Source organism: Equus przewalskii, chromosome 6 (genome assembly GCF_037783145.1).
Source record: "Equus przewalskii isolate Varuska chromosome 6, EquPr2, whole genome shotgun sequence".
In the NCBI taxonomy this organism is placed as follows: Eukaryota; Metazoa; Chordata; class Mammalia; order Perissodactyla; family Equidae; genus Equus; species Equus przewalskii.
In genome coordinates this window covers 64517156-64543801 of record NC_091836.1, presented here as the reverse complement: position 1 = coordinate 64543801, position 26646 = coordinate 64517156, and the positions used below count along the sequence as shown (strand labels likewise).

The 26646-nt window shown below is 39.2% G+C and overlaps 1 protein-coding gene and 1 long non-coding RNA gene across 5 annotated transcripts in view; one reads left to right on the top strand and one right to left on the bottom strand.

Annotated features, from left to right (window-relative positions):
• TENM4 (teneurin transmembrane protein 4) overlaps positions 1–26646 on the bottom strand; it is a 2704309-nt gene that overhangs the window by 1541174 nt on the left and 1136489 nt on the right. For all 4 annotated transcript variants that reach the window (XM_070625735.1, XM_070625734.1, XM_070625736.1 and 1 more), the window contains one exon: positions 6467–6530. The gene's annotated coding sequence lies outside the window, so the exon portion shown is untranslated. The remainder of the gene's footprint in view (positions 1–6466; positions 6531–26646) is intronic.
• On the top strand, positions 10843–25278 carry LOC139084169 (uncharacterized). Its single transcript, XR_011541539.1, has 4 exons — positions 10843–11095; positions 18843–18873; positions 20709–20826; positions 23384–25278. It is a non-coding gene; the product is annotated as an uncharacterized lncRNA (long non-coding RNA).

Sequence of the window (26646 nt, the reverse complement as noted above, 5' to 3'; positions counted from 1 at the left end):
TTTTCCTTTGCTCCTTATTTCAGTTATTGACACTCTATCTACCTATTCATTTGTAACAATATGAAAACCTTGGAGTTATTTATTTTTCATTTTCTTTCCCAGTCTTCACACAATTAATTTTAAAATCCTGCTGACTCTACCATCTAAATATTTTATAAACTCATTTCAAATACCACTTCTCTAGTTGCACTTCTTGACCCCAGCCACAGCTCCCACACTGACATGATTTTCTCAAGCTTTGAGTACTGCTTACTCCTGTATGGCTGGAGGTACATAATGGAGAGTGTCTGCATGTCAGATCTATAACATTCCTGGCCTCATGAATTTCAAAAACAAGATCACCATTTAATCTCTGAAACAAACAAATTAACTAACAAGCAATGTTACAAAGCTAAATTTATTGCTTACTTAAGTAAGACAGAGTTTGCTGGGCAGGCACAGTCTTTCTGAGCAGACTGGGAGAAGTATGGATTTTGAAGGCTGGCTGACTTTCCAGAAGCCTGAAAGGGTTGACATCAGCTGGGGAAGTACCCCTGCCTGGGTGAGGTTGTTGGTTTGCTGGCACTCGGCAGTGTCTTCATTAGACTCGGTCCTTTCCCAGTTGGTTAGCTTTCAGAAGTCAAGGACTTGCAAAGAATCTTCACCGAGGTGCATTGTCTTTGATTGGTTAAACAGATTTAAAACTGGTTCTGGTAATTCCAAGACTACAGAACTACCATTTATTGAGTAAGGAGGTTTCAAGCTGTTTCTGGTGACTACGGTGTTTACAAAATAATCAGTCTTTTCCTATGCATATGGGAATTTTTTTTTTAATTCTCATGAGCCATCCTTCAATAACCTCCCACTCCCATTTAAAACAAAAACCAAAGTCCTCACGGCAGTTTATAGGGTTCTACACAATCTGATCCCATCCATTCCACAGCCATTTACTTCTTAGACTTTCTACTATTCTCCCCTTTGCTGATTACACTTCAGTTACCCTGTTCTCCTTGTAGTCCACGTTCCCACTTCAAGGACTTGCAGCTCCCCTTGCCTGGAAGGTTATTCTCCCAAATATCAGCATGACTCAATCCTCACGTCCCCAGCTCTTTGCTGAAACCACACCTGCACCTTCTTAGTGAGACCTACCTGGACTACTTCTCCCCAATCTCACCATTGAACATTGCAACCCTATTCCTCCCCTCTCCCTGATGTATTTTTATCTATAGTATGTCATCATCTGACACTTTATATATATATATGTATATGTGTATATATATATACACACATGCACATTGTTTTAGACTTATTGATTTATTTTCTGTCTCCTTACATTAGAATGTAAGGATCATGAGGGGCAGGAGTTTTTGTTAAACTAGTATTTTCCCATCTTCTAGAATAATACCTCGTGCATAGTAACACTTGATAAATATTTATTGACTCAATTTCTCACGTGCTAAGAGTCTCCTATGTGGTTTCTCCACCTTCAACTGCCCATTGACACTTTCACAACATCCATTCTTTGTATTGTTATCAGTGTCATTGTCTAAGAAATGAATCTGCTGCTGTAAGTCTTGCTTGTAAAGGAAAGTGGGGAAAGAGGTATGGTAGAGAGTGAAAGAACAAGAAAAATTAAAAAGTAATAAGGAAATCTGATGGGGGTACTCCTCTGCTTAAAGCAATTCAAAATCTTCCTGTGGCACTCAGGATTCATTCCAAATTCCTCAGCATGACTTGCAATGTGCCTTCACTAATATTTCTACCTTCATCTCTGATTTCTCCTTGTGTTCATTGCTTTTCTTCTTTTGTAAATTCTCTAAACACGTCATGCAGATGTGTGCCTTTATGGTTTTGTTGATGTGGTTAGTCTTGCTGTGATAGCCATTCTCAGCCTTTAGCTTGCACTGAATGAATGCTTCAAGTTCCAACTTAAAAGGTATCAATTTTGTTGGGATTCACCAAATTCCCTCCAAGTCTATTTAATCTCTTCCTCCTTCTCCTCACTGCTCCAGGATCAGGCCTCTAGTTGGAGAATTTAACTTAAGGTAATAGAATCTGACCCCTCACAAAACTCTGAACTAACAGAAGGTGAAATCACATCAGCTAGTCATCATCACATCACCATCTAAGAAGGAGGAGCTCTAGTTCCCAGCACGGCACCTAGCAACCAGAAGATGCTCTGTAAAGCTTTCTTGAATAAATAGCTAACTTCATAGGAACTCAGATTTAGAGGACAAAACTACTATATACGCTAAATAATAGCTAGTTAGAATCAGGGTTTTATATGTACAGGGCATTTTGCAGGTTTCAACTCACTTAGTCTTTCTCTTACCCCTATGAAATATTACCATCCCTTTTTATAACAAAGGAAACTGAGGCAAGGATAAATCAAATAACACACTGAAGCACACTGCTTTTAAGTTACAAAGTGGGGACTGAACCCACACAATTTGCTCTCACATTATGTACTCCAAATCATTCTGCTACACAGCCTTCCACCCAGTGGAGCCCCAAAGGTGTGGGCAAAGCCTGGCTTGGCTATTCACTGCATATGTGACTGGGAGAAGACTATTGAGTCTTACCAAAATCTAGTTTTTGCATTGGTGATATAAAAATAATACTATGTAATTTGCAGAGTTGCTGCAATAACTCAAATCACTAACGGACATAGAGCTTCCATCCCTTTCCTGGGTGGGTTGCATGGCAGTAATAGAGAAACTGACTTATTGCGCTAGGTTTACACTTGCCTTGATAACTTATGGCCCGTTAAAGTAATGCGGCACCAAGTCAATACTCTTATAGAGTTTCTAAAATCCACCCCATTTTCCTTCAATTCAAGTCCACAGAAAAGACACAATGCTTTTCTCCATGAGAATTCTGCAGAAGAATAAAATGAGTCATCACCCTCTGGCTGGATCTCAGCTGGGGGAAGTCTGCAACGAACTCTATGCCAATGTCTGTTCATATATGTTAAGTGGCTCCCGGTGCTCGGAAATTTTAATCGCTCCTGGGGAATACACCAGCAATGACTTTCTTATTCCTTTGAAAGAGAGGACAATAAGCGAAGTTGTCTAAATGGGAGACAAGGACGAGTGAAGGAGATGAAAAGTATTTTATTCATCCTTTATGGAGAACTAATAATAATGCCCTACAATTTTATAGCTTACACTTACAATTTACAAATCATTTTGTATGGGTGCAAAGTCTTCTTTCCAAGCTTGGTCAAGGTCAACATAATTATTGTAACTTAAAGATGAAGAAACTGAAAATCCAAGAGATGACATATTAGCAGAAACTGCTTAGCAAAAGACCCCAACTCAACACCAAAGTCTTCAGGTCTTAGTTCTAGGGTCCCTTTTACTACACTTCACTGTTGTTCCAAGTACAAGAAGGTAGAAGCAAAATAAATGTTATTATTAGAACATCTGGCATTAAAATTCCCTTTAGGATTAAATTATCTTGCAAAAAATATCTTGATTAAAAAAAATAACTTAGAGAAGTGAGGGCCTGTGGGGAAGCATGTACCAAGGTGAAGTTTAAGGGAGCCAATAACAAAGATACTTGCTTTCATCCATTTCTCTTGGTTTTTGCCATTTGCTTATTTTAGCAGTTGTATATGGAAAAAGAAAAGTGAGTATTTTATATGGTCACCGGTAGACTGACGGCTGTAGAGATGGAAACCTGAATGTGATTGATTTCAATGGTTTTGCAAATTTATCTTCCCTCATCAATGAAATCTGCTTCTGTTTTATTTTTTTATAAAGAAAAACAACTCAAAATACACAGAGGTCCCTAGAAAAGCAGAATGCAGCCAGATGGTCCAGGTAAAATAAAGACAAGAAGAAGAGATGAGTCTGTCCAGGATTGGATTACGTGCCTCTGAAATAGATTTGTCAGTGTCCTCACTGACAGGAAGGGCCATAAGCTTCCCTAACTTAATTTCATTTCCTACTGTTTATACTAGAATGGAGTTATAGTGTAAATTTCTGTTTTCATTACAATCTTGCTCATAAGGAGTCTCTTAGCCCAGTACTCCCAATCATAAATAGTGATTCAGAAATAGTCCTGGATCTAGTGTCAAGAGATGTGGGTTTAAATCCTGCCTCTGCCATCTAGTGTGAATGTGGATGATTCACTTCATCTCTACAAGCCTCGGTTGTCATATCTATAATAATTTGGGGGTTTCAGGTAGAATTCGGATCTTTGTATATGAGTGAAAGGATGGAGTTATTAGTCTGCCAGGACATTAAGTTGATTAGCGGAAAGTTTTCTTAACCTTCTCCATATCTACCCTTTTTGGATAGAGAAAGGGCAGGAGAAAGAGTATTAAAAAATGTGTATACCAGATCAGTGATCCAGCATCAGCATCTTCTGGGATCCTGTTAGAAATACAAATCCTCAGGCCCCACCCTAGATCTACTCAATTGTGTCTTCTGGGGTTGGAGATCCACACCTGTGTTTTATCAAGCCCTCCATGTGATTCTGAGACACACTAAAGTGTGAGAACCATGGACCTAAAAGCAGGGTGAGATGAAGACAGCTTGTGCTGTCTCTGAGTTTGGGTTCCTTGCCCACTCTTTTGGCTTCATGCCTAAAGCCTAGAATAGAAGATTGTAGGCAGACACTGGAGGGAATTTATCCAGTGTTTCTCATCTAATGCTCCCTCATTATGAATCAAAGAATGTTATACCCACCTTTCATGGTTTATAAATATGCATTAAATTGTGCCATAAAGCAAATCAATGCAATAGTCTACAACACTGCTTTGGTTTCTGACTACTCGTGCTATTCTGGAGATTCTTTCATGCCCATCCTAGGGAAACTTCACTTTCTCCCATCCTCAACCCCAAAACTTACATGTGTATTCTACACACTCTGTAACTTGCCCATATATTCTTCCATTTATATTCTATACACTCTGCAATGTGCCCATATATTCTTTCTCATTTCCTATTCACCACCACCTCTCAAGATGCTAGAACCTGCCAGTGCAGCACCATCGCACTGGATCGTCTAGACAGCTGTAGGCTTTCCTGTCTTCTCAAGTAGCAATGCAATTCCAGCCTGGGTGAATTTTAGGAGCATACTCTATACCTGCAAGGGTGGTTTGACAGTACCTGTCTGCTTTCTAAGGGTCAGAGCACATTTGTTTAGGTTGGCTGAGTAGTTAGTTATCACAAATACTCCCAAACACACGGAGCTATTAGTTTCATATGCCATCTATATAGCATTTGTGGCAAATCTAGTCTCGTTTGACTGCATTTCTTTTCCGGATGGAAGTTGTTGATGACGGTAAAAACGTCCAAAACTTACCTAAAGAAAACCAAAAGTAAGACCTAAACTTGACACTCATACAACATAAATAAGAAGCAACTCTTAGAAAACAAAATCATACAAATATACAGAAATCACTGAGGATAGATGCTGGATTTGGCATTTCAGAAAGGCAATGTGTAAAAAGAAAGAAAACTGATGTTACAAATGTTCAATTTACACTGTTTATTGTTTCTGTATACTGTATGATATACTGTAGGATTATTTCTAAGAAATATTTTACAATCAAAATGTACATCAACAAATGGAAGCAATTTTACCCGAGGCTTTCAGTGTGGCCAGTTGGTCACTGAAAGGAGCAATGGCAATGCCTGGCCTCACTTTCCCAGGACCCAGGTCTGTGAGGTAGGTGCTGCGATCACCCACTCTGTTTTATAGAAAAGGACATCAGGACGCAAAGAAAATTAACTTGCCCCATGCTACAAATCACTAAATGGAGTATGTTAGTGGCCTCAGGCCTCCCAAGATAATGGGATTTAGAATTAGTTTTCCATCCTATGATTGATACAGAGATGGGGACGGGTTTAGGGAACCTGACCTCTAAGCATTCTTCCAGTTCCTGCCTTGTTCAAAGCACACATATGACTGAGCTTCTTCCTTCTTCTGCTAGTTTTATTCTAATTCCTTTCTTTAGGATCAGAGTCCTTTACTCAGGCTTGGCCTCCTCCCCTGGAGCCCACAGTCTCCAGTCCTTAACTTCAAACTCAAGATCAGCTGCTGCCACTTAGAGCAATGCGATTTTTAAAAAACGGCTCCACTTCAGATCAGATTCTCTTTGATGTCAAAGTTTGTCCAGACCAAACACAAGTCACCAAATCCCTTAGGATGCAGACTGGTGTCCTTTAGCCTCTTCCCAACAAGCCATGCAATGAACCCTCCCCTCAAGTCTGAGCACATCATGGATTTCCCTCTAAGGCAGTCAAGATTCAGCTCAAACACCGTAATTTTCAACGACCAGTGCTGTTACCCAGAGAGAGAGATTTCATCTTCTCTTTTAAAATACTGGAATACAACAGAATATGAAAGTTCAGTGCTTTGTGAGAAACCTATTCTAAAATTTTCTAATAAAAAGGTATAGAGATAAATTAAAAGGAAGACAAAGTAACCAAAAATTCAGATGCCAAAGAATTCTCACTTGCAGCATTGCTCCTACCTTTTACCGGAAGGAAAGATCAAGTGTTCCAACCGCCTCTTCACTCCTTCAGAAAAAGCAGCTTCTGCCAAGAGAATGATTAATGGCTGTTACTTACTTGCCTCTAATGATTGAGTTTCAGGCCCATCCTAAGCATTTTTAATCATTGGCTTATTTCTTAGCACTACCAGTTTCAAAACTCAGTCCAGTGTTTCACGAAATGCTGGGCAGAATGGTACCTGTACTGTCCTAGATAGTAAGACAGCTTTGTCTTTGTTCCTATTGTGCTCCAATCTCTGTGTCTCTTCCTCATTTTGAGACTTAAAATGAAGTGAACAGACAAAGAGGTGCCAGATTACAGAAGCTTTGTATTCCGTGCTATGAAGTCTCACGTTTATCTTCTGTGTGATTACCAAAGAGATTTACTGAGAAGTTTTAAGCAGGGAAGCACTTTTGAAGAAACATGCTGACAACTGTGTGAGACTGGGTTGTAGGGAGCAGAAATGGAGGCAGGGAGGCCAGTTAGAAAGCTGGCAAATATTCCAGGCTGGAGATGATGAGATTTAAACTACAATGCTGGTGGTAGGGTTGACACTGGGCAACGTATCAAAATAAGCACTCAGTAAATATTTGTGGAAAGGAGAGGAAAAGGGTGCACAAAAGAAAGGAAAGAAAGGAAGAAGAAAGGAAGAATAGAAGGATAGAAGAAAGGAATGAGGGAGGGAAGGAAGGAAGAAGGAGGGAAGGAAAGAAAGAGGAGGGAGCTGAAACCCCGTGAAATTCTCCCAGGTAGCAAAACCACATAAACTATATACAATCTTTAAAAATCACATTCTATAACAACAATTCTCAGCCAAGTGGCACATTAGAATCATTTGAGTAACCTAAAAATCCTTGAGGCCGTGACTATATTCCAAACTAATTAAATCAGAACCTCCGCAGGTGGAACCTGGGCCTCAGTATGTTCTAAATGCACCCCAATGATTCTAATGTGCAGTCAGGGCTGAAAATCAGCGCTCTGTAGACTGCCTGCCTCTGAAATCAATCTCTGCCTAATAATCAGTTGCCATGGAAATTTCTCCACCAACTGGGTGAAGGTTGTCCAACCTCCAGGTTACTTTCAAAACTAAAAATAAGTGATGCTTTTCCATCATTGTGATAATAAAATCCTTTTATGATCCACAGTGACATTAAAATACTGCAATAGGACCCATTCTTCCTCTGTATTATACCCCTTAAGGTCTGCTCACTGGACTCCAGTTGGGCTGTATCTAGCTACACACTAAACTGCATCAGGAAAGCAACATGCTAAACTAGACATCTGCTCACTTGCTGGATGGAGTCACCACTAAGGTGCATCCAGCTGTTACTTAGCTGAGTCAGCCATGGTACAGCAGAGGGAACGGGGACAATAGGCTTATAAGGATTCAGTTTGTGTATTGACTTTGCCATTTATTAGCTATTGTGACTTTGGGCAAATCACTTCACCTGCAGTAGATTCAGTTTCCCTATATATCCAATGGTGATATTAATACCTCGATCGAAATCTTTTTTCAAAGATAGAATGAGATAAGATGCATTGCTTTGTAAATTTCAGCTATCACGTGATATAATGGCTATAACAATAATAATAGATGCTTCTCTCTGTTGATATCAACAAAGAAGACAGAATTTTAAGATTAAAGGTAATTGATACAATATCTTTCCTCCATTCTACCAGGTTCCTAAATGTCAACATGCAACGTGGGCTTTCTTGTCTCTCAAATCACAGTCTTTAACAATAATTTGACTTGCCAAAATCCATGACATGTTACATTTTTCTAGGGGTTGCAGGCAATTTTCAGTCTGAGACTTGCTAGGGAGTAAGTGCCCTGATAATAAGGTTAAGTCGCACAAAAGTCCTTCTCATTAACAAATTGTACGGTCTATCTAGAGGTGTTTGTTGACCAAAATGGCTGGAACACTTATGTTCTTGTAGGAAGCATAACTAAACCATGAAATCACTGTCATTCGTTAAATGCCTCCTACACATGATCCCTGCAATTGACAAGTGCACCTCAGTGTTGTTACAGATGCGCTGTTACCTAAAAAGCAAATGAAGAAAGAAAAAAAGAGCAAAAGAATTCATTTTCGACCTAATTAAAGTCATTATAAACAGCCTCCCAGTGTTTAACCTTTTTTCCTCCAAAATCCCAATCTTTCAGCTGAATGCTCAGATCTGGGGCTTCATTGATGTTTTTCTTAATTGCCTTTCCATCACTAATAGGATTCACTTCATTATTACCTCTGCCAAAAGCTGCCTCCAACTTCAAGCCCCCATGCTGAGCCATTTACATGCCTATTTATAATGCACATTTTCACTAAATGCTAAAGTCACCCGCCTCAAAGTTTAGGAAGCTAAATTGGAGCTTGGCCCTTCTAATTGGAAAGCACTGACTTAAATTGTATTTTCTTACCTATCTATAAACTCTCTCTCCAAACTCTTCCTTCTCTGTCCATTTGTCCCCTCATTCTCTTCTTCCCTTCCCTCTTTCCTTTCTCTCCTTCCCAGATTCCTTCTCCCCCGCCTTGTTCTCTCTCCTGTCGTTTCCCATGCCCATGCTCACAATATCCTCACAGAGCCCTCTTACTATTGCAACCACATCTATGACCAGCTCACCACTATCTCTATTAAGCAGCTACTTTACCAAATGATTTTATTTAATCCCAACAAAACTCTGTGAACTAAATTTAATGATTCCAAGTTAAAGATGACGAAATTGAAGATCAAAAGAGAAAATACAATGACAGAGAATGCCCAGTTTACATATAATCAAGGCAGGATTTGAACCCGGTCCTTAACCACTGGAGAGAACTGAATGAGACCATAGAAATCGTGTGTCCTATCATAGAAGGAGAACCACCCAGAGAGGGACAGCGCCTGTCCAGGGTCTCTTAGTGAGTCAGTGGAGGAAGAGAAGCAGAAAGCCAAACCTACAAACTCCCAATGCCTTGTTCATTCTGTCTCTCTTTCACCAAATCTCCTAGAGAGACACATTCAGTGTGAATCATCGCAGTCTAGTAGAAGAGAATGAGCTGGCAGGGGGAACAGGTCAAAGATGGGGGCAGATTATTGCCTAGTGCTGGGAGAGGGCAGTGGGTGCCAGGTGGGGCTGTGGTAAGTTCTGCTGGTACAAGGCTTTGGGACCTCTGGTCTAGTGAATCTTCTGTTTTCTCTGTGAAGAGGGAGGGCCTCTGTTGCATGTGAGCAGAGAGGTGTTGGGGTAGGGGCTTTGAGGAGAACATGGAGACATTTTTGGAAAATTGGAGACACCTGACCACTTTAGGTGTTTTCTTTGTTTGTTTGATCCCAGCCAAATGTCAACCTTTTGTTGATATCAAAACAGCAATTCTGATGGATGTTTCCTCCATGCCAGGGTATGTGTGTATGTAAGGAGGTGGGGTAGTGTCTTATGGAGCTGGATACGACGAAGGGAGGGCCAACCCCATGGAGGCAGGATTGAGGGAGGCAGCAGAGCCCCAGAGAGGCCGGGAGCTGGAGAAGAGTCCTTGGAGGCCACGTTGAACTCAGCTCCCAGGAACAGCAGGCGCTTTGGGCACAGGCAGTGGGTGGGGCTGCTGCACCTGCTATGGTGGGCTTTCAGGAGGGGCCGCTACCAAAGCTTAACTGCTCACGTGTGTGCGCTAGAAGTAGAGACAGCCAGAGAGAGCTGTGCATTGACATAGCCTCCGCCTTCAAAGAGTTTACAACTAAACTAGAGAAATAAGTAAGGCTAACACTGAAATTATGAACACGATATGGTTTAAAAATTAAAAAAAATGCAATGCAAGGAGGAAGGATAAGTAAATTGTAGTCCAGCTCCTGGAACAAATATATGAAGATTTTAGAAATGGAGATTCTACCAATACTTATTGAATGCAGATTATGTGCAAGACTCTGCTTGTTACTGGTTAAATAATACTAAGCAAGATATAGTGCTGGCTTGTAAGTAATTTTAATCAAGTATGAAATGGAACACTGGATGCAGTGAGAGCATAAAGAGAGGAAACTAGCTCATTCTCACTTCCTTGATAAAGTAACATCTAAACTGAAACCAGGAGGATGAATCAGAATAAGGCAGGAGTGAGGGTTGTTCTCTATTTGGCTTCCCTGTCCCTGTCTGTTCTCTCTCCTTCTCTGGCCTGCTGCTCTGTGCCCCAGTGGATGACGTCTGCAGAAAGTAGCACTGGTGCTTCTTTGCCCTGTGGCTTCCGGTTGGAGTTTGGCCAATGGGAAATGTTGACAGGAAATAAGAGGGTTGGGGGAGAGAGACATAAGGCATTTCTACCCTGCTTCCTCCCTGCTGGGATAGAACATCTCAGTGAGTTGTGTTTCTCCATGACTACGGCTCCTGGCAGGAGGCCCCCTCCTCTAGGGTTCTAGGTTCTGGTTCTCAGCTGGCCCCAAACTAGTTGGCCCTAGGGGGATAAGAACTTCCCATCTTGTTAGTTTCTGAGCCTCTCACTATTCTTTTCCTCATTATCCTTTTCTTGTTCCCTTAAACTTGCCTAACATTCAATAACTGGTTCCTACATTAAAGCCTCTTCATTTGAACAGTTACGAGCGAATTCTGTTTCCTACTGGCAAGCTGGCTGATACACCAGATGAAGGTAGAGTGAGAGGTGGGTTGGGAAGAGGGGTAACTTTCAAGAATTATGTGTTGTTCCGTATGGAAGGAATAGAGCATGAAATCAGGTGGAGAGAGGTGAGACTAAAGAAAGATGCTGAACATAAAGGGCTTTGCATGTTGTATGACAGAGTTTCTATGCAATAATGTCGAAAAATGCTTATAGTATATTAAGCAACAAAAAAAAGAATTTTAAAATATATGCAATATAATTTCAACTATGTTATACTTAGGAAAAAGAGTATAATTAAATATATCAAAAAGACAGTGGGTTTTATAATATAGGGGATTTTTTTTATTGGGGTCATAATAGTTTATAACATTGTGAGATTTCCATTGTACGTTATTGTTTGTCCATCACCATATGTATGTGCCCCTTTACCCATAATGCCCCTCCAACCCTGTTTCCATCTAGTAACCACTAAACTGTTCTCTTTGTCTATGTGTTAGTGCATCTTCCACATATGAGTGACATCATATGGTGTTTGTCTTTCTCTGTCCGGCTTATTTTGCTTAACATCATACCCTCAAGGTCCATCCATGTTGTTGCAAATGGGCGACTTTATCTTTTTCTATGGCTGAGTAGTATTGCATTGTATATATATCACATCTTCTTTATCTATTCATCAGTCAAGTGGCACTTGGGTTGCTTCCATGTCTTGGCTATTATGAATAATGCTGCAATGAACATAGGGGTGCATAAGTCTCTTTCAATTCTTGATTTCAAGTTCTTTGGATAGATATCCAGTAGTAGGATAGCTGGGTTGTATGGTAATTCTTTAATTTTTTTGAGAAATCTCTATGCTGTTTTATACAGGGGCTGCACAAATTTACATTCCTACCAGCAGTGTATGAGGCTTCCCTTTCCTCCATATCCTCTCCAACATTTGTTACTTTTTGTCATGGTGATTATAGCCATTCTAATGAGCGTAAGGTGATATCTAAGTGTAGTTTTGATTTACATTTTCCTGATGATTAGAGATGTTGAACATCTTTTCATGTGCCTGTTAGCCATCTATATATCTTCTTTGGAAAACTATCTGTTCATATCCTCTGCCCATTTTTTAATTGGGCTGTTTGTTTCTTTGTTGTTGAGTTATGTGAGTTCTTTATATATATTGGACCTTAACCTCTTGTTGGATATATGATTTGCAAATATTTTCTCCCAGTGGGTGGGGTGTCTTTTTGTTTTGTTTCTGGTTTCCTTTGTCTTGCAGAAGTTCTTTAGTCTGATGAAGTCCCATTTTTTTATTTTTTCTTTTGTTTCCCTTACCTGAATAGACATGGTATTCGAAAAGATCCTTCTAAGACTCATGTCAAAGAGTGTACTGCCTATCTTTTCTTCTAGTAGTTTTATGGTTTCACATCTTAACTTCAAATCTTTGGTCCATTTTGTGTACGGTGAAAGATAATGGTCTGCTTTCATTCTTCTACGTGTGGCTGTCCAGTTTTCCTAACACTGTTTACTGAAGAGATTTTCCTTTCTCTATTGTATGTTTTTAGCTCCTTTTTCAAAGATTAATTGTCTGTGGATGAGTGTTTTATTTCTGGGCTTTTAATTCTGTTCCATTGATGTGTGTCTGTTTTGGTACCAGTACCATGCTGCTTTTATTACTATAGCTTTGCAGTATATTTTGAAGTCAGGGATTGTGATGCCTCCACCTTTGTTCTTTGTTCTCAGGATTGCTTTAGATATTTGGGGTCTTTTGTTGCCCCTGTGAATTTTAGGATTCTTTGTTCTGTTTCCATAAAGAATGTCATTGGGTTTTGGTTGGGATTGCATTGAATCTGTAGATTGCCTTAGGTAGTATAGACATTTTAGCTATGTTTCTTCTTCCAATTCATGAGTATGGAATGTCTTTCTATTTCTTCATGTCATCATTGATGTCTTTCAATAATGTCTTATAGTTTTCATTGTATAAGTTTTTAATTTCCTTGGTTAAATTTATTCCTAGTTATTTTATTATTTTTGTTGCAACTGTAAACAGGATTGTATTCTTGACTTCTCTTTCTGCTAGTTATTAGTGTATAGAAATGCAACTGATTTTTGTAAGTTGATTTTGTACTCTACAACTTTCCTGTAGTTGTTGATAATTTCTAATAGTTTTCCAATGGATCCTTTAGGGTTTTTACTACATATAAAAATCATATTGTCTGCAAACAGTGAGAGTTTCACTTCTTCCATGTCAATTTGGATAACTTTTATTTCTTTTTCTTGCTTAAGTGCTCTGGCCAAAACCTCGAGTACTATGTTGAATAGGAGTGGTGAGAATGGGTGCCCTTGTCTTGTTTCTGTTCTCAGAGGGATGGCTTTCAGTTTTTCCCCACCAAGTATGATGCTGGCTGTGGGATTATCATATATGGCCTTTATTATGTTGTGGTACTTTCCTTATATATTCATTTTATTGAGAGTTTTTATTATAAATGGATGTTGAATCTTGTCAAATGCTTTTTATGTATCTATTGAGATGATTATGTGATTTTTATTCCTCATTTTGTTAATATGGTGTATCTCATTGATTGATTTGCAGATGTTGAACCATCCCTACAACCCTGGTATAAACCCCACTTGATCATGGTGTATGATCCTGTTCATGTGTTGCTGTATTTGGTTTGCCAATATTTTATTAAGGATTTTTTCATCTATGTACATCAGTGCTGTTTGCCTGTAATTTTCCTTCTTTGTGTTGTACTTGTCTGGCTTTGGGATCAGGGTAATGTTGGTCTTGTGAAATGTGTTAGGAAATGTTCCATCTTCATTTTCTTTTTTTTGTATTTAATCTCCTTTGAATGTTTGGTAGAATTCTCCAGAGATGCCATCTGGTCCTCGATTATATTCTTTGGATGTTTTTTGATTACTATTTCAATATCTTTCCTAGTGATTGGTGTATTCAGATACTCCATTTCTTGGTGCAGTCTTGGGAGGTTGCATGAGTCTAAAAATTTATCCATTTCTTCTAGATTGTCCAATTTGTTGGCATACAATTTTTCACGATATTTTCTTATAATCCTTTGTATTTCTGTGCCATCCATTGTAATTTCTCCTCTATCATTTCTTTTTGTTTTTTTCCCCTACATTGAGAATATCGTTTAATTCTATGTGGTAACATTGGTTTATAACATGATATAAATTTCAGGTGTACATCAGAATCCTCTTTCATTTCTAATTTTATTTATTTGAGCCTTCCCTCTTTATTTTTTAGTGAGTCTGTCTGAATGTTTGTCAATTTTGTTTATTTTCTAAAAGAACCAGATCTTAGTTTCATCGATCCTTTCTACTGTTTTTTTTAATTTCAAATTCATTTATTTCGGCTCTAATTTTTATTATTTGCCTCTTTCTGTTGACTTTGGGCTTTGCTTCTTCTTTTTGTAGTTCTGTTAGGTGTAGTTTAACATTGCTTATTTGAGATTTTTCTTGTTTGTTAAGGTGGATCTGTATTGCTGTGAATTTCCCTCTTAGGACCAATTTTACTTCATCCCACATGGGTTGGTATGGTGTGTTTTAATTTTCATTTGTCTCCAAGTATTTTCTGATTTCTCCTTTAATTTCTTCTATGATCCATTGGTTGTTCAGCAGCATGTTGTGCAGTTTCCACATATTTGTCACTTTCCCAGTTTTTTTCTTGTAGTTGGCTTCTAGTTTCTTAGCATTATGGTTAGAAAAGATGCTTGATATGATTTCAGTCTTAAGCTTGTTGAGGTTTTCCTTGTTTCCCAACATATGGTCTATCTTTGAGAATGTTCCATGTGCAGTTGAGTAGAATGTATCTTCTGCTGATTGTGGATGGGGTGTTTTATATATATCTATTAATCCCATCTGGTCTACTTTTTCATTTAATTCCACTATTTCCTTGTTGACTTTCTGTCTGGATGGTCTATCCATTGAAGTAAGTGTGGTGTCAAGGTCCCCTACTATTATTGTCTTGCTATTTATATCTCTTTTTAGGTCTGTTAATAGTTGCTTCCTATACTTTGGTGCTCCTGTGTTAGGTGCATATATATTTATAAGTGCTATGCCCTCTTATAAGTATATAATATTATATACTGCCCCTCTTTGTCTCTCATTGCCTTGTTTATCTTGAAGTCTGCTTTGTCTGGTATAAGTAAGGCAACACCTGCTTTCTTTCGTTGCCATTAGCATGAAGTATCACCTTCCATCCCTTCACTCTGAGCTTGTGTTTGTCTTTAGGGCTGAGATGTTTCCTGGGGGCAGCATATTATTGGATCTTGTTTTTTAATCCATCCAGCCACTCTGTGTCATTTGAATGGAGAATAATTCAATCCATTTACATTTAGAGTGATTATTAATATATGGGGCTTAATGCTGCCATTTTATCACTTGTTTTCCATTTGTTCTGTATTTCCCTTGTTTCTTCTCCCATGCATTTTGGGCTGCCAGTTCAGTTTGATGGTTTTCTATCATGGTTTTGTAAATTTTCTCTTTATTTTCACTTGTGTCTCTGTTCTGATTTTTTGTTTAGTGGTACTGTGAGGTTTGTAGAAAAGATCTCATAGATCAGATAGTCCATTTTCTGATAGCCTCTTAATTCCTTAGTCTAAACATGCCCCATCCCTTCCTCTTCTCTAAGTTATTGTTGTCACAACTTATTATTTTGTGTTGTGAGTTTGTGGTTAAAATGAAATGATTACAGTTATTTTGGGTGTTTTCCTTCCCTTTATCTTTATTGTTATAATTAAGTGTTTGCTAACCTCCTCTGATAAAGAACAGCAATGTTCTGATTTTGTCTCCCTATTTATCTCCCTGCTCAAGGCTTTGTAACTCTGTTCTCTTTTTTTATTCAGGTATGAGAGCCGTCTTGATTAATTCTTGTGGGAGGTCGATCTTGTGGTGACGGATTCCCTCAGCTTTTGTTTATCTGGGAAAGTTTTTATTTCTCCATCATATCTGAAGGTTGTTTTTGCTGGATAGAGTATTCATGGCTGAAAGATTTTATGTTTCAGAATTTTGAATATATCATTCCACTCTCTCCTAGCCTTTAAGGTTTCTGCTGAGAAATCCACTGAAAGCCTCATAGGGGTTCATTTTTAGGGTATTTTCTTCTACCTTGCTGCCCTTAATATTTTTCCTTTGTCATTGATTTTTGCCGGTTTTATTAACATACACCTTGGAGAAGGTTTTTTTGCATTAATATTGTTAGGAGTTATTTTAACTACTTTTGCTTGTAGTTCCAGCTTCGTCCCAAGGTTTGGGAAGTTCTCAGCTTATATTTCTTTGAACAAGCTCTCTGCTCCTTTCTCCCTCTCTTTTCTCTCTGGAATACCTATAATCCTTATGCTGCATTTCCTAATTGAGTCAGATATTTCTCAGAGAATTTCTTCATTTCTTTATAGTCTTAATTCTCTCCCCTTCTCCATCTGAAGCATTTCTATATTTCTGTCTTCTAACTTGCTAATTCTCTCCCCCATAATATCAGCTCTGTTATTTAAGAAATGCAGATTTTTCTTTATCTCGTTCCTTGTGCTTTTCATCTCCAACCTTTCTAATTGGTTTTTCTTTATAGTTTCAATCTCTTTTGTAAAGAATTCCCTGTATTCGTTAATTTTATCCCTGATTTCATTGAACTGTCTTTCTGAGTTTTCTTGTAACTAGTTGAGTTTTTTAATGATAGCTCATTTGAATTCTCTGTCATTTAGATTATAAATTTCTGTCCCTTCACTATTGATTTCTGGGTGCTTGTCATTTTCCTTCTGCTCTGGAGTATTAATATACTACTTCGTACTATTTGATGGGGTGGATTTGTGCCTTCTCATAGTGGTAGTATCTTGGCATGGATTCCACCTGCTTCTGCTGGGGGATGGGCAGGAGCTGTGTATTTTGGGCCTGCTGCAATCCCTGGCAGCTGTACCTGTCCTTTGGGAGCTATGTTTACAGAGCTTGTCTGCATTTACCCTCTTGCTGCCACTGCTTTACAAATGCTATGCATAGGTGCTCTGGTGGAGGTCCCTTGCTCTGGCTGACCAGTGAAGCTGGTTCAGTAGGTGGGGGAAGGGGCACTTTCTTTCATTTGCATGATACCAGATGTGCTTGCTCTCTGCCCTCCTGGGCTGCTAGGCTTGGTGAATATACCCCTGAAATTGCTTAGCTTCCTCAATCTGGAGCTTTCCCATGGGCTGCGAGGCAATTTGGAGAGCAAAAGTGTTCCTGTGGAGGACTGTCCCTCCCCCTTCTCTTCTCAGAGCTGCACACGGTCCCACACTCTAGGTTGCTGCCATTAGGACAGGGAGATGAGATCCTCTTACATCCTTCCACTGCCTGCCAGTGGGTCTGGCACCTCCACCTTAAGATGTATGGCTGCATGGGTCTCTCAGGTGTCTATTGTGTTGTGTGAATGTCTTCTGTTAGTGAATGTCCTTTTCGTTATATCTTAGTGGGAAGAGTCTAAGGGAAGAGCTCCTTCTGCTATGATCCTGACATCACTCCTAGGGGATTTTTTCCTTATCTATGTAGTGAACTTTCTGAAATGGACTACATTGATTTTATGAATTTTAAAATTCACCTTTTAGATAGCCTGAACAGCTTATCACTTGTAATTCCCTTGAGAACATTGGAGGAAACACATATTCTGATTAGTTTACAGCCTTTCTCACAGCATCTGCAATTCTGTGCAAACAGGAAGCCCTAGCTCTCCAAACAAGACCAACCAACAAGCTAGGGATAGTGGAGATTTCCCAATGAAGCACAGGAGGAGGAAATTTTTCCATATAAAGGCTGACTTTGGGGAAAGAAATGTTACCCAAAAACAGGATGCTCCACTAACAATCCCAAAGCTAGGATGTCTCAGAGATTAGGCCATTTCTTGAGAAGCCTTTCCCATGTGTTGAAGAAGTTTTTGAGTAGGTTCTTAGAAGAGACAGCAGTCCAAAACACACAAATATAGCATGGTCAGACAGGAGATCTCTTATGAGATGGAGTGAAGTTAGTGAGGGCAGGCAGTGGTCATCCTAGTACAGTGCAGGAAGATGAGTTCTCAACCAAAGGACATTGACTGTTACCACCCTACTTGCAACAGTAGTAATAATAATGACCATAAGAACAAGAGTTCCATATATTGATTGTTTATTACCATTATTTCCTTGATTCAAAAAATTATATTGCTTTTTGTTTTGAAAACAACCTCAAATATATTATGATCACTATGCATATTCAATTGTGTTATTTTGTGTGTGTGTGCTTGAAAAGTTGCTATTAACTTTGAGAATATACCTTACAACCAATGACATCTAAGAACCAAGGGACTATAGTGTGCCAAAAACTATGCTAATTCCTTCACATACAACACTGCTTTTAATTCTCATGTGTGTATGATATTATTTTTATTTTATATGTGGGAAAACTGAAGCTGAGTGAGGATGGAGTATCTGCTAAAGACAACATTGTGAGGAGTGACAGAGCTGAGATTCCAACCCTGGTTCAGCTAATTCAAATATCCACACTTTAACCACTCTTAGCCATTGTCTGTAGTGGGATAGAGAGTGTGAGGCAAGAACATGACTTCAGGTCACACTTTTACTAGTCCTTCTTCTGTTCTGTTTTCATTATTCTTCTATTAACTACTTTGCAGAGTTGCTCACAAAGAGAGGTGAGTTTGTGAGTTTATGCTGATTTGAATTTTTGGTAGTTGTATCTGTCATTGTGATTAATCCATTTGTATTTTTATTTTATACATCAACATCTGTGAATTTGGTTTATATGATGCTGTCTCTGACAGAAGGAGCCACCCTCAAAGACAACAAACTCAGGTAGGTTCTTCTTAGAACCTTCCTTCCCCTGCCTCTAGTTTTGGGCATCTCTTTTGAGCTCTGCATTTCCAGTTGTATCATGCCTGGGACTTGGCCTGGCCAAGAGGAGAGCCCATCCATGAATAAGGATGGATACATGAATCAAGCTATTTCTTAAGCAGACTATGAAATGTCAACACAGATGGAATCTTCTAACTCTTAGAAAAAATACATTTCCTGATAAAGGGAAAATCTGGAGAATAGCTCCCAGAGTTGTCAACATCTTTAGAGTCAGAAACCAAGAACTCAAACAGCTCCCAAACTTTTGGGAGTAGCGGCCTGGATTTATGGTGCAGCAGAGAGGGCAAAGCCTCTGATGACAATGGCAAGTGATTGAGAGCCAACACTGTCATCTTACTTCCTGTGGATTCTCCTGTCCCTCTGTCTAGGCTCTGCCTATGTGGCTAAATCCAGCCAGAGGACAGAGGCAGCCACTAACAGCCAAGAAACTGCATGCAAAAAGGACAATGCACATTGATGATGTGCCATGGGACGACCCCTCAATAATATTACTGTGTTAATAAAACATTGCAGGAAGGAATAATGTCTCACAGGGAAGAGCTGGACCAAGAGTTCTGAGAAGAGCATGGCTCATGATCAGACTTACTGGGGTTCAATTATCAGTTCTACCACAAACTCTGTCTGCGACCTTGAACATATTTGTCCACCTGTCTGTCTTAATTTCATCATCTATAAAAGTAGATTAAGTTAAACCTACCTATTAGGGTGAATTTTATTGATAGGTGATTGTAAAAGCGTAAGTATCTGTATCAGACATATGTAAACAACAAATGTTACTTTGTTTTTAAATTCTTCTGCTTAACCCGTTTTCATTTCTTACTTGAGGAAATCAATGCCTGGAGTGAAGAGTTTTTCTGAAGTCACCAAGCTGTTTCTTGGTAAATGGTGGTGTACCAGAAAGTACACTAAATCAGGGAGAAATGAGTCTGAGTCTCAACTTTACTCCTTAATGTGATGTTGGGAAAGTAACTTCTGTAATCCTCAGTTTCCTTGTAAATATAAGGGGGATAATGATGCTGTTCTTCCTGAATCTCTGGCATGCGGTTACTTTATGTACCACTAAGAAAATTGTCCAAGCTAAGGAGCATAATAGCAGACCCCCGCATAGATTTGGGAGGCCAAGAGTCTATGCCCTCAGTGTAAGGGAAATAATCAGAAGCATCCAGGAAGTATGCATGTCTCAATCTTAGAGATGGGGGAATCTCTCTTAAGAACTTGAACCACAAGTATTCAGGCCAGCTTTCCTTCTGGATTTGCACTCCCACTATACTCTCCCTACCTCCCAAAAAAGGCAGGACACTCTCAAGTAGAAAATTGAAAATGGGCTCAGGTTGATAGTGCCCCATGTGACTAGTGGAAGCAAACTTCTTTGGAAGAACTTCAATAGCAGCCCACAGAGATTGCAAGACATTTTAACATCCATTTGAAATTCAAAGATGTTCAAGTGTGAAAAGATATATATCTTAGAATTGATGAAATATGGCAGATATGGTAGTACCTCTCTCATATGATTATTGTAAGTATTGTAAGTTTCCCTCTGCTTTTAATGATTCATCTTAGGATAGTCCATGTGTCTTTATTTATTCACAAGGATATACTTCTGTCAGATTTTAACCTCAAATTAAGGCATCCTTGATTGTACTTGAAATGTCCCACAATAGTTTAAAAGTTCATTTTTCTTAAGAGTTAAGAAAAGTCAAAGTTTCTACTAAATTCCTCCTTATCACCTGCGGTTTCTATTCTAATCACCTGGTGTTCTTCATTATATTCTTTAGCGTTGAAATATGTTACTATGTCAACAGTCTGCTGCTCTGAAATTTAGCCCTGGACAAAGAAGGCAAAGGAATCCCAGAAGAAGCCATTTTCCATGCCTGGATTCTAATAATGAGGATGGTAATCAGCTTGCAATCTTTTATTTTTAGGTCACAGTAAGAGACTTTGTGAGGGGTTAATTCATTCAAGACCATGAGAGGGGCGTATCTACTTTTCTTATCCATAACTAATTAGGGAAAGACAAAGGGGTTTTGAGGGGGATAGCAGAGCGTTGAGGAAGAGCGAGGAATCAGCAAGTCTGCAGAAGAATGGGACGCCCATCCTTTCCACACACCACTGCCTCCTCATGATGCTATCTGCTTTCCAATTCCCTTGCCCATGTGGGTTGAGGGGACTAAGGGCAGCGTGTGAAAGCAAGACTAGAGTTTTGCAAGGAAGTCGCATGCAGAAGGGCTAATCTCAAAATCTTCCAACCTATCACATGTGACAAAACATGGAAGAGTTGTTCTGAAAGCAAGGGCCCTGGGCAGGAAGGAGACTAATGAAGAAGTTTAATGGTATAGAAATATGTATCCATCCATTTATTCATCTGGCAACAATTTATTGAGTACAATCCAAATGCCATATACTCTGCTAGGTACAGAGGAGAGGGACAAAGCCTCCATGCCTCTTGTTAGGCAGCTTTTCTGTCAGGCTACCATTACAACACACACTAGCAGAGAAAGGAAGGCCTTTCTTCTTCCCCAAATGCATGAGTATATTCCTCTTTCCTTCCTTCCTTCATTTGTTTGTCAATTCAGTAACTATTTGAACACATGCTAATGTGCAAGGCATGTGGTCAGTGTGGTCCTCAAGGAAACTTACAGTCTAGTAGATCTATACGTTTCTGTTTCCAGGATATGCTACAAGGTCTTGCTCAGAGTAGGTGCTCAACAAATCTGTCAATAATGCTGGTGACAAGAAGATGATTTAGCAATGAGACTTCTTTTCAATATATTTCACATTTAAAAAAATTGTTTGACGTGAATCTCAAGTAGCTATTAATTACCAATTTTAATATAATGGCACTAATTACTGTAGAAGGTTAGTCTAAGAAGGTGTCAAGTGATCCATTAGTGTGTAATTGTTTTTTCATAAATAAGTTGATTACTAAAGTTTTAAGAAAAAAGAAAAAAGTTGAGCATTTTGTATAATTCCTCATACAAGATTGGCAAGAAAATTAGACATTAACTTAGATGGTGCTTAATAAAAAATATGATTTTCACAAAGTGCAGCTTCTCTTCATATTCCATCTGAAAGCTCCTTTATGAAGGACCTTGGAGATGAGTTTATGGAAGGAACAAAAGAATTAATATTTGAAGCACAGGTTCAAGGCTGTGATCTCAACTGCTACCTTTGCATTAAATACTCTGAAAGACCACTTCTTCATTCAAACTCTGAAGTTAAGCCCTTGCTTGTTCCACTGGTCAGTGTTGTTGAATGAACCAAGAAGAGGTAATAGGCGTGAAATGCGTTAAGACGTACATTATGGTTAGGATTCTTATTATTGGGATGCTATAATAATACGCACTAGAAAATGCAGGAAAGATTTTTCTCTGTCTCACATTTCTTCTCTGATTTAGGACCACACTGAAAATAATCCACATCTGGCCAGGATGTGAGGCCAATGTTTGAAATTCCTCCCTTATAGATCTTGAAAGTGGTTCCATCTTTGGGATTCCTTCTACTCAATTTTAATACTCTTGGTTGGTTACCCTAGGTGATGAAAAGAGAAGGGACTCAATCCACCTGCCATTGAACCCCAGCCCTTACACTTATTGGTTATGAGGCCATGGAAGGACTGCTTAGCTTTTCTGAGCATAGAAGCCTTGGCAGGGAAAACTACTACCTGGAGTGGTGACTGGAACATATGATTTACACACAAAAATTGTATTTCCAAACCCTCCATCATGATGAGGCAAGAAAAATATAAGATGTTTCCCTCTTCAAACTTCTTCAGGAAGGAGTAGCTTTGTTAGGGGCAATGACCCTTAGGAAAGATGTAACAAAGTGGAAAGATGTAGACAGAGGAGATCTATGACTGTGTTACCTGGGCTTAGCTTCTTAAACTCTCTGACACAGGTAAACACAGATAATTAAAATCACTGCATGCTTTCTGAATTTGGAGCATGCTGCTAGAGACTTTTCAAGTAGCTTCCTCCCTATCCACTTTCATCATTTCCCTTGCTAACAAACACCTAATTAAGTTCAGGGTGGCCATATGCCCAGCTTAAACAATCAAATTCTCCAGCCTCATTTGCAGTTTGTGACACAATTCATAATGATGAGATATAAATAAAAGTCACTCCTTGGAGCTTTGGAGAAAAGTTTCCAATTGCAGACAGACTCAGCTGATATTCATCCTTTGCTCTTTGATCTTCTCTTTCTTCTTGTCTGGAACACGGAGGCAACGATGGAGACTGAACAGCCATATCGCAACTCCAGTGTTTCTTGTTGCAGGAGAAAATTAAAATTGCCGTTTGGTTAAACCACTGTGGTTGAACTTCCATTACATAAAACTAAACGCATATTGTGAGTGCTATAAGGACTTCATGAAATAATAAAGTTCTTCTGCAGCATCTGATGTATGGTGTCAGACCCTCATTAAATGTTACTTCCCTTCTTTTTTCTTTCCAAGGTAGAAACACACAAGGACTCAGGATCAAAGCTCTGTCTGGGAGAAAGGGTGCTCTGCAGTTATCTTGATTATGAAGAAGGTGGTAACCAAGTAGGGTGCAAAGTCAGGAGATGAAAAATGGAGGCCTCACCCTCAGGAGGGAGGCAGTGCTGCATATTGTGCCATCCTTTCTGCAAATGAGGAAACTGAGACTTGGCAAGGATAAGTAACTTCACCCGGTTGAAACATCATGAAAACAGTGATCACTGAAGCTCTCTGATTCTGATGACTATATGCCCATTTCATTGTCCTTCAGCAGGGGGATAGGCAATGTCCCTGAAAAGACTTTATAATTTGACTCTCATTGTATAGTTTAGGCTTCTTTGGAACCTTCATTTTTTCAAGAAATATGGGAAAAGAAAGATAAAGAACTTGTGTCTTCTCCATACTAATCTCTTCTCAGAGTTCCCAACACACAGGGAACTATGCTCACAGTTTTCAAAGACTAAAGGTACTGAAGGCTTAGACAGAGACTCTTTGCCAGGCCATTGGTCCTCATGGTTGTGCAGGCAGCCAAGGACCTGAAGATGACGATGTAAAGCGATCCCCTAGGAAGTGTACTGCAGCGTGGGCTCTCGGCGTGGACCACTGAGACTATTTGGGCTCCAAAACACAGCTCCTTCTTTTTTACCAACTGTTTGATTAACCTTGGATACATAACTTAACCTCTCTGCGCGTCATTTCACTCAAGTGTCAAATGGATATAATACCTAATTTGTAAAGTTGATATAAAGAGTAAATTAATCTGATTAAAATGCTCAGTCCAGTGCCTACCACATAGTAGGGGCTCACTAAACCTTAGCATCGTTAGTATTATTTTTAGATTTTACTTTTCCAGTCTACCAGAAGAAGTAGGAATAGGTTTATTGTCAAAAAGATCTAACCATGTTATAAATATGCAGGAGGCAATCAAAAGTATGTGTCCACATGTTTATGGTGAAAGAGAGCTGTTGAAAACTAAGCATCTCAGCTGTTTCTGAGCTTTCTCATTAACATTTGTTTGTTCTTTTTGATTCCTTTTGTTTTCTGCTAGCAGACAAGTGGTAGCAGGTGCCAAAGTTTAAGGAAAAATATGGGAGAAAATTTTAAATGGGGTTATCTATTCATTAACTCTTTTTCTCCCTGCAAATTTTGTAGGGCTGTGAAGGAGAAGAATATAACTCAGGAAACCAATCATCTCGTGCAGAAGAGTCCTGTGTTGGGCTTCTAGAAGGCTGGGCTGAGTCTGCGCAGCACAGGCAGCTGAAGAGCTTTCCAGTGAGACCTGAGGTCATGGGTTTTAATAAACTGGGCTAGGCAGAGGGTGACCAGTTGTCCCAGTTTGCCTAGAACTTCTCTGTTTTTAGCACTGAAAGTGCCGCATCCTGGGACAGCCCTCAGCACTGGAAAACCGTGATGCCTGGTCACCCTAGTGAGAATTAAATTCAGCAGCAGGTGAGATGGTAAACCTAACTAGACATGCAAATCTGCAATCGACATTCAACTCTCATCCTTCGCCTGCCACCTGCCATCTTTATCAACCGCTAAAGGAACTAACCACAGTCCCCCAGTAGACGATCCTGCTTGGTCAGACAGAGAGAAATGACAAAGTGCAGCAGCTGTTTCTCTTCTGCTGCCCCTTACTATCTCTTCTTTGCTTGTTTGTTTGTTTGTATGTAGAATGTATTTATGGGTGTATTTTTCTCTCCGTAAGCTGAATGGTTGACTTGTGCTAGTGGCAATGGCATTAGCAGGCAGCACAAACCCTGAACAAAGACTTAGTTGATGTGGTTAACCAGTGTGTCAAGTACAAAGTAGGTATAGTATGTTCAAAGACTCTCTACATGGATCTAATAAATGAGATAACAGACAAAAAACTCATTTGTTCTAGAAAATGCAATCTAGTACATTAGAGGGAGCCCAGAAAGAAGAAATGTTTTTTAATAGTCATTTTTTTGAGCACTTAGAATGTGCCATGTGTTTAACTGTGCTCTCATTTAATCCTTCAACAACTCTGTGAGGTTGAAGTATAGACACAAGAAGAGGTTCAGGACAAGTTTGTGGATGGAGAATGTAGTTTTCAGTTCGAGCTATGCTAAAAACTTGGTGAATCACCTTGCATATGTCTTTTAGCCACAGCATAACTCTTTATATTTATCTGTAAAATAGGTCCTCCTCATTTCCCAGGGTAAGTTTCAGGATTGCATAAGAGAATAAACATGAATTTACTTTGTAAAATGCCATCCAGGTATAATCCTGTCTCCCCTAATACATACACATACACAGACACAAACACAGACATACACACAACACGTAAACACGAACACACCTAGTAAATTTTGGAAATTGTTTTAATCTTTCTAATGACCACAACCATGAAATGATTTGGGAGTGGGAACAAAGGCTTTGGTCTTTGTCAGAGTCCTGCCACCACCTGTTCAAGCCACACCAAAAAAACACACAATGTCAATACAAAGTGCCCAGCCTTCCCGGGGCAGCTTCCCTCTAGTCCTTTCTAGTCGGAAACTCCACACTCCATCCCTGCTCTATGCCACAATTTCACATCTATACATCTCAAACTTTTGACTTTGGACCATCTGTTGGACATAGAGACACAAGTAAAATATTAGAGCTTAGAGTACTGATTAAACTCCAAGTATTTGCAAATCTTATCTAACAAAGCAAAATGGTTCAAGTTATCATTCGTATCTTGATATCTTGTGAGATTTTGTTCTTAGCCTTCAATTTCACCCAGTGATTTTGTAGTGATTCTCTTTTTTACAATGGGTAAACAGCTTGTTTTAATACATGACGATTTCTCATTTCTGCCAGATGTGATGAGATTTTTGTGTATCAGAGCAGGCCAAAGGATGGCAACTTCTAGGCAATTTGGCATTTGAAGAATGGCTTCCATACTTGATTTGAAAAGCTTTGCATTTAAAACAAACTGAAATGCTTTTTGATATGGACTCATACCAGCAAGTGCTATACTCAAGTCTACTTCAAATGAAAAAGAATCTGCAAAGTCCTTACTTATTTACATTAAATGCAAAATATTAGTTTTTAAAATCTACTTGTTTTCTAAAAAGCCATCTGAAGTTCCTAGCATCCCGTTAGCAACAGATGGAGTGTTTTGCCAATGACAAAACAAGCCCAAATAATTGAAAGTTTGATGATATTGAAAACTAAGATCTCAGGAAGTCTGAGGGACTTTGGAGTTAGACACACATACTCTCTTATCTGTT